Below are 8,721 nucleotides of genomic sequence, written 5' to 3' on the forward strand. Positions count from 1 at the left end.
TCTTTTCTTTTCAGTTCGCCTCCTACACTTGCTTTCAGTCTACCTCACTCGCATCTTTTCTTCCTTCCGTCATACTTCTCTTACCCTTCCTCAGGTCCTCTCTTCTCTTCGATCCCTAGCTCCCTTTCTTTCTCTCTTGTTTGAAGGACTCCCAGCCCACTTTTACCTGTTCCTTCCATGCCCCTTTCCCTTTCCCCTAGGTACAATCCATAGCTTTAAAAAGCATAATTGCAAAGTGAAGAGGCCAATTTCATGCCGCGGCAAAAACACAGGCGAGAAGAGGGAGGAAGGCTATACTGTAGGAGGGAATTAGTCACATGCTAAATGAGAATCATATAAAACTTATAAAAAAGTGAAGTGAAGATTAAATATTTCATGTATACAATTTAGTCATTATGTAGCGTACGTGTTCGTTCAATATAAAATTTTTATATTACTAATCCTTTTCCTTATAAAGCGAAATTCCTGACTCCTTCATACTATTATGTTCGCCCCCACTGGCCCAAACACAATGCTGGGATTGTCATTCGACACAAGTGCTATTTGTTATTTAAGTAAACTAGACATGTGCTAACATGTTTCGCTTACTTACATGATATTCATCGCTTGAAGATCATCTTGAACGAATGAAAGATTTACTTAAAGCCACCCCAGCAACAGTCTCCCTCCGCCTCACGTCACCCAGCTGGGTCTTAGGATGCTTTTAGTCTTGCCTTGCCTTCCTTTACTAAAGAAAACTGTTGGAACTCTTACTCCGGCAGATGGACTTATTGATATTGACGAAAAAGGAGTGAGCAAGTCCGAGGGAGGGAACGACAAACTGAATGGTGTGTGTGTGTGTGTGTGTGTGTGTGTGTGTGTGTGTGTGTGTGTGTGTGTGTGCTTGAAGTTACTGGCATCAATACTAGACCCAAAGTGGAACTTGTTTTTGTAGAAATGAATAGATTCGGAGACTGGACCGACCCATCTGACGACTGATCATTCTCAACCTCTGATTTGTGCTTGACAGATGCAAATACGCACCATAGTATAAACGGAGGGAGAAGAGTGAATGGAAATGATACACATATAGAGATAAGTAATGGATCTGTACGTGGCAACTTTAAGGAAACTATTGTCGGGGTAGGAGAATACAGTATGGCAAGACTGATAACACACATGGAGAGCTATGGTGCAGGCCGGTATCCCTGGAGGCAGACAGGGAGGCGGAGGCATGCACGGTGGTCAGAGAGAGGAACAAAAAAGAAAGGGCAAGCAATGCAAAGAGGACCAGATGCATGTGTATGGAAGGCAAGGGGTGGGTCGAGGGGGAAGACGATGTGCTCAAGCAAACGGCAAAAATGGAAATGGTTAGGAATTGCGACCAGTGAATAATGGAGAGAGAGAGAGAGAGAGAGAGAGAGAGAGAGAGAGAGAGAGAGAGAGAGAGAGAGAGAGAGAGAGAGAGAGAGAGAGAGAAGGAAGGGGGGTAGAAGCACTGCAGGACGGAAGAAGGAGCGAAGGGAGGGAAAGAAGGGTTGCTGACGAGTTAGATAAAATGGTCAATGATTACTGAGGCGTAAGATTAGTTCTAAGGGAGGAAAAAAGGTGTAACATCACTAAGGCTCCGTAGATGTGACCGGAAGGACCCAATAAGGTAATGGGTAGGACCGTGGGAGCAAGGTAATGGTCGGCCAGGTATAGGTATTTATACAATCTCCAAAAGGTTGCATCGAGTCGCTGTCACAAAACAGTACCACTGGACAATACCTGGATTTGCACTTACACTTGCATTCACCGCTACCTCTCCCTCCCAACGTCCTCGATAAAGTAGAAGGGATGATTCAGGGGTCTCACCTCATGGTTCACGGGCCTCACCTGTAATTATGTATTGCCAAGGGAGTCAGTAACTAAGTGGTGGCGCTTTAAGTTATAACACAAGCCAAAACAAATATTCGGTAAATATATAGGAACGAAAATGTATAAGCTGAAGAAATACCGTTTATTTCATGAGTGATAAGCATGCTAACGAAAATAAAGAAAATAGACAAAAGTACGGCCATATTTTCCACTGAGATTTAGAGTATGATAATCTAAGCTTGTCAATATTAAAAAGGACATGAAATTTGCAAACAAAAATAAATTGGTAAGATAAATAAACAATGAGATACCTGCTTCAAAATTAAACGAAAACTCCACGAAATACATATAATTCAAAACGGAGATTATAGTATTTAATCTCATCTCAGTTGCACATTACCACCCAGGCACTGAACAGCAGACGCGAGGCTCAGACATGATTGTCAAGAGATCACCATCTGTCCGAGAGTCGTTTAAAATCCCCCGTGGACCAGCGGTCGCAGGGAGGCTGGTGCGGCAAGCTTGGCGCGGCGGAGATGGAGAAGGAAAAGCGGGAGATCGAGTTTTTATTGTCCTGCAGGTGAGGTAAAGGTACGGTACTGAGAGAGAGAGAGAGAGAGAGAGAGAGAGAGAGAGAGAATGCTCGAAATGTGCAAATACAATACCATCAGGCTACATCAAAAAGTTATAATATCTCTCTCTCTCTCTCTCTCTCTCTCTCTCTCTCTCTCTCTCTCTCTCTCTCTCCTTCAATCAATCAATCAATTAATCTATCTATTTATCTATCGGTGTTGTTTAAGAAAGAACTATATTTTAATGATGAACTATGAGCTCAATCCCATCACGTTCTCTGTCACGGTCAAGTTCCCCATCTCTGTCTGTCTCGTCCCAAGGAACAAATCGAGACGTGGATCTTGAATCACCGGTCCTCGCACTGTGATAATCTTCTAAAGTTTCTCGCCCAAACCCGTGACTTAGTGGCTGTTCATCACTGTTTTACTTTCTGTCCTTCAAAAATTTTTCTATTTATTCGTCTATTTATTTATTTATTTACGTATTAGTTCATTCATTTGTTTGTCTATTTCTCAATTAATTTGTTTTTATTCTATTGTTTTCTTTTGGGTTCTGACTACTGATCGATAGGAGCCCTTGACTACCATACTCTTTCCCGCATAGGCAGATAAAATGTAGATAAGAATCTTGCCACCAGTGATAAGGGCAGGAAAATAGCTGGTGAAGCTATACGGCGAAAACTGGTACAAACAGTAGAGCATTATTGCGTGAGAGAAAAGTGATTTAAAATGATTTGGCATAATGTAATTGCACATTTTCCCAATCGACTTATAACTGTTACATTTTCAGAGAGAAACTTTTTGATTTACTTATACATAGCCATTATAATTTTTCGTTCATTTTATTGTTTTTTTTTTCATTTTTATTTTCTTATTTTTTTCCTGAGTAGCCTTCCAACACCATACGGAGAGACTGCAACCATCATTATGGGGCAAGGTGCTGAACACACACACACACACACACACACACACACACACACACACACACACACACACCTTCCCAGCCTACTAATGTTCACCGCTGCTGTTCTTTTCGCCTTACAATGGCTCACTGGCAGACTTTTATTTTTTCCCCCAGCCACCCCCCGCCCGCCGCCCTTGTTCTAGCCCAGTAAGGGTGAACCGGTGAATGCCGATGAATGGAAATGAATAACAATGATTAGGGATGAAAATTCGTTGTCCCGCCACCGTCTCGCCTCTCACTGTACAATGGTCGTGGATCTACTTCTATTTTAATTAGAGAATTCTTTTTTTCTAAGCTCTGAAGCCAGGAGAGAGAGAGAGAGAGAGAGAGAGAGAGAGAGAGAGAGAGAGAGAGAGAGAGAGTTGCATTGAACCTCCAGTCTCCCATGTGTGCTTACAAACCGTTCTCACATTCTTTATATCAAATTTTTCTCATTAAGTTTTGTACACTCGTATTGTCTTCTTACACACACACACTATGAGTAAACATTTCCCGTCTCCTATTCTTTACCTAGGTTTATTTTCCCAAAGATTTCTTAATTTTTCTTTAAGTTTATTCTTCCACAAGCTTCCATAGACGTCTTTAAACATTCCTACATATAGATTTCCACCCTAGTTTGTTCCTCCACATGTTTCAACCGTTCTGTTAATTCGTTCACCGGCTTATTTTTCCCATAGATTTTTTTACACGTTTCCTAATAAATTTCATCTATAGATTTATTTATTAAGATAGTACATCGATTTTGATTCGTCATTTATTCTCTACCATAGGTCTTTTTTTCTTTTTTTCTTTTTAGGGAAGAAATACACTAATATTTTTTTCGTCTTTTCGAGTTTATTGTCCACGGTAACGAAAAGGATATAGAATGGCAAAAAATATCTCTCTACATGTAACCCCATCCTTCTGATGGTTCTCTTTTTCTTTCTATCTTTCTTTCTCTCTCTCTCTCTCTCTCTCTCTCTCTCTCTCTCTCTCTCTCTCTCTCTCTCTCTCTCTCTCTGTTGTTTCCTCTTTCTTCATCATTATTATCATCGTCACGTTCCTCCTTCTCATCTTCTTCTTCTTCTTCTTCTTCTTCTTCTTCTTTTCTTCTTCTTTTCTTCTTCTTCTTCTTCTTCTTCTTCTTCTTCTTCTTCTTCTTCTTCTTCTTCTTCTTCTTCTTCTTCTTCTTCTTCTTCTTCTTCTTCTTCTTCTTCTTCTTCTTCTTCTTCTTCTTCTTCTTCTTCTTCTTCTTCTTCTTCTTCTTCTTCTTCTTCTTCTTCTTCTTCTTCTTCTTCTTCTTCTTCTTCTTCTTCTTCTTCTTCTTCTTCTTCTTCTTCTTCTTCTTCTTCTTCTTCTTCTTCTTCTTCTTCTTCTTCTTCTTCTTCTTCTTCTTCTTCTTCTTCTTCTTCTTCTTCTTCTTCTTCTTCTTCTTCTTCTTCTTCTTCTTCTTCTTCTTCTTCTTCTTCTTCTTCTTCTTCTTCTTCTTCTTCTTCTTCTTCTTCTTCTTCTTCTTCTTCTTCTTCTTCTTCTTCTTCTTCTTCTTCTTCTTCTTCTTCTTCTTCTTCTTCTTCTTCTTCTTCTTCTTCTTCTTCTTCTTCTTCTTCTTCTTCTTCTTCTTCTTCTTCTTCTTCTTCTTCTTCTTCTTCTTCTTCTTCTTCTTCTTCTTCTTCTTCTTCTTCTTCTTCTTCTTCTTCTTCTTCTTCTTCTTCTTCTTCTTCTTCTTCTTCTTCTTCTTCTTCTTCTTCTTCTTCTTCTTCTTCTTCTTCTTCTTCTTCTTCTTCTTCTTCTTCTTCTTCTTCTTCTTCTTCTTCTTCTTCTTCTTCTTCTTCTTCTTCTTCTTCTTCTTCTTCTTCTTCTTCTTCTTCTTCTTCTTCTTCTTCTTCTTCTTCTTCTTCTTCTTCTTCTTCTTCTTCTTCTTCTTCTTCTTCTTCTTCTTCTTCTTCTTCTTCTTCTTCTTCTTCTTCTTCTTCTTCTTCTTCTTCTTCTTCTTCTTCTTCTTCTTCTTCTCTTCTTCTTCTTCTTCTTCTTCTTCTTCTTCTTCTTCTTCTTCTTCTTCTTCTTCTTCTTCTTCTTCTTCTTCTTCTTCTTCTTCTTCTTCTTCTTCTTCTTCTTCTTCTTCTTCTTCTTCTTCTTCTTCTTCTTCTTCTTCTTCTTCTTCTTCTTCTTCTTCTTCTTCTTCTTCTTCTTCTTCTTCTTCTTCTTCTTCTTCTTCTTCTTCTTCTTCTTCTTCTTCTTCTTCTTCTTCTTCTTCTTCTTCTTCTTCTTCTTCTTCTTCTTCTTCTTCTTCTTCTTCTTCTTCTTCTTCTTCTTCTTCTTCTTCTTCTTCTTCTTCTTCTTCTTCTTCTTCTTCTTCTTCTTCTTCTTCTTCTTCTTCTTCTTCTTCTTCTTCTTCTTCTTCTTCTTCTTCTTCTTCTTCTTCTTCTTCTTCTTCTTCTTCTTCTTCTTCTTCTTCTTCTTCTTCTTCTTCTTCTTCTTCTTCTTCTTCTTCTTCTTCTTCTTCTTCTTCTTCTTCTTCTTCTTCTTCTTCTTCTTCTTCTTCTTCTTCTTTCCTCTTTTTCAGCATACGAGGATTTGGAAGGTATTTTAGATTAATCTAAATCATAGAATGAGAGTAAGTTTTTTGCATTTTGGCAGTAAGAGAAAACTTAAGAAGGCCACACGAGTTACGAAGACTTCAATACTCTGGGTCCATTATCACGGGGCTATAGTCAAATTTTATTCCCTCTTAACTAACCTTGGTCCCCACAAAAAAATATGTTAAGCTTCGGTACTTAAGTCTGTGCTGTGTCATTGTTTGTAGGTTACTCTATCTAATACATGATAACGATTACTGCTATGCACCTGGAGTCATTCACTTCTTATCTGATCCTTTGGAGGGAAAAGCTCTGGCTGAAGCAATTTGTCCATTTTCTCAAATTACGAAGACTTCAGATTAGACAACACCACAATAATAATTGCATGACACTAATATATGAAGGTTTATACATGTGTGTACATATTGTCATGTGAAGTGGTAAAATCGTGTGAGACAGAGAGGCCAGATGAGAGACAGCTGTTACAACGGGTTTGGAGCGGACGGGAGCCTCACATGCCGGGAGTTCGGCATGCTTTAGTAGTCGTACTGTCGTACTCCCGGGGCCATGTGTTGTATACTACACTACGCTAACAAGAATAGATAGATGGTAGTATAGTAGTGGACACATACTGTACATATATACATATAGACTAGAGCCACATTACATTCCTTGCATACTTATGAGTCAGTCCTGCATGAGAGATTGAGAGATACAGCAAAATTTTCCTTTGGAGGTGCCGGGGATTGAACCCGGGACTTCTCACATGCGAAGCGAGCACTCTACCTCTGAGTTACACCCCCACATGGAATATCTGTACTAAACATAATAAAGTATTACTGGTTTGCTTATGAGGTGAAGAAAGTAATGATGCTAGGAAAAGTTACACCTTTTTTTCATGCAAGAGAGAAATTAGCCAAGGGCAACAAAACATTAAAAAGAAAGGCCTACTTGAATGCAAGCTGCCTAAAAGATTAGTAAAAAATTAGCCAAAAGACAGGGACAAATGTCTTTAAACCTCACTCTTAAAAGAAGTCAAGTCGTAGGAAGATGGAAATACAGAAAAAGGCAAGGAGTTCCAGAGTTTACCAGAGAAAGGTATGAATGATTGAGAGTACTTCTTGTTTTAGAGAGTTGGACAGAATAGGGATGAGAGGAAAAAGAAAGCCTTGTGCAGCGAGGCCGCAGGAGGAGGAGAGGCAAGCAGTTAGCAAGATCAGTAGAACAGTTAACATGAAAATAGCGATAAAAGATAGAAAGAGATGCAACATTTCGGCGATGAGAAAGAGGCTGATAAGAATAATTTAACCGGCCAGAGCCGTGACAAAGAGAATTTATCGGCTATATGAGACCTGTACAAATTGCTATGTGTGCGAAGAGGATGGTGGGAGGAGAGGACGAAGCTGGGTCAGTATAGGGTTCCGTTTTCAGCTGCCAACGGGAGACTTTGTAAGGAGAGAATAGTCAGGTGGGAGAGAAAAACATCCGATTAAGGAGCCAAATAAGCTTTACGTAATAACCATAAGTTTCTGTATTACAAAGGACAAAGCGTCAATGACGGTTTTTGGGCCCTTTCCTACCCCTCCGTTTGCCCGTCTCGCCTTCCACCTCTTGTTTCCTGAGGTGAGGGAGAAGAAGCTGTTCCTATAGCTATGCAGGAAGCAGGAGCGACTTAGTGGTAAGGAGATACTGTTTCCTGAAAGAAGCGGCTGATGCCTAACCCCCGAGGTCCTGCACCCACTACACCGAGTGGGTGAAGAGGAATGCTAACGAGGCTGCGAGGCCCCTGATGTTGTGGGCGTGAGGGGCATGGCCTGGGTCGGTGTTCTCAATCACCTGGGGCAGAAGACGTGCCAGGGACCTCGGGAGCAAGAAATTCTGGGTCTTCGAGTTGTAGAAGAGGTGGTCCTCAGAAACCCCTTCCGTGTATTCTACATAGTCCTTGAAAGCACGGACCGGACACAGTGGGTGTGGGAGGACCCCTTCCAGGAAAGACGGGATTCTCAGGGGCCCAATCATGTTGTTGTTCATTTTTGGCAAGGAATGCGAGGGATGGAGAGAGAGTCAGGGTAGAGCAGTCTTCCTCCAGTTTTGAAAAGGATGGATGGTGGGTGACCGCCAACAGTTGGGAGGCCCTGTGACCTGTGGCCAAGGCGAGGAGAAACGCAATACGCTGAAGGAGTTGATCTTCCCCCATAGTGACTCCCTCGAAAGCCAGGTACTGCAAGATATGATGTAAGGACCAGGTGAGGACTGGCTAGCTGCTCGGTTCCCTCGTGGCGCTGATACCTCTCGTCAGGAGAGATAATGCTCTCTGTGGGACTGTGATGCCCATACCAAAGCGAAGGGGATAGACGAGTGCCGTATAGTGGACCGAGACCGTCGAAGGGTCCCTGTTGGTCACGTCCACCAACCAGGCAAGGAAGTCCAGAACCGTGTTGGCAGAAATGGCTTTCAGAGTGTGCCTCCGTAAGTAAGAGTGAAGTTGTAGTGATGCTTGGAGTGGTGCAGCCAGGTTGCTCGCTAGGTACGCCAAGCCTAGAACTAGGGGGGAAGGACACCTCCTCTCCAGCTCCCCAAACCACGGTTGGGCCGGCCAGTAAAGTGCTATCAGGAGGACCCAACCCCTGAAGGACCTGAGGGCCCTCATCACCTCCAGGAAGACTAGAGTCACGGGAGGCAGAAAAATGTATACGTACTCCCAGTGGTTCCAATAATCGGTGAAGGTGTCTTGTCCCCAAGCGAGCGTCCTCTGGTTGTACATGGGGTAGAGGGGCAGTTGAGTTGTGTC

The 8,721-nt window shown here is 41.7% G+C and overlaps 1 non-coding gene across 1 annotated transcript; it reads right to left on the reverse strand.

Annotated features, from left to right (window-relative positions):
- Nucleotides 1-6,661: 6,661 nt before the first annotated feature.
- Nucleotides 6,662-6,733, reverse strand: Trnaa-cgc. The gene has a single exon. It is a non-coding gene; the product is annotated as a tRNA-Ala (tRNA).
- Between the last annotated feature and the right edge of the window lie 1,988 nt (nucleotides 6,734-8,721).

This window comes from Portunus trituberculatus, chromosome 50 (genome assembly GCF_017591435.1).
Source record: "Portunus trituberculatus isolate SZX2019 chromosome 50, ASM1759143v1, whole genome shotgun sequence".
In the NCBI taxonomy this organism is placed as follows: domain Eukaryota; kingdom Metazoa; phylum Arthropoda; class Malacostraca; order Decapoda; family Portunidae; genus Portunus; species Portunus trituberculatus.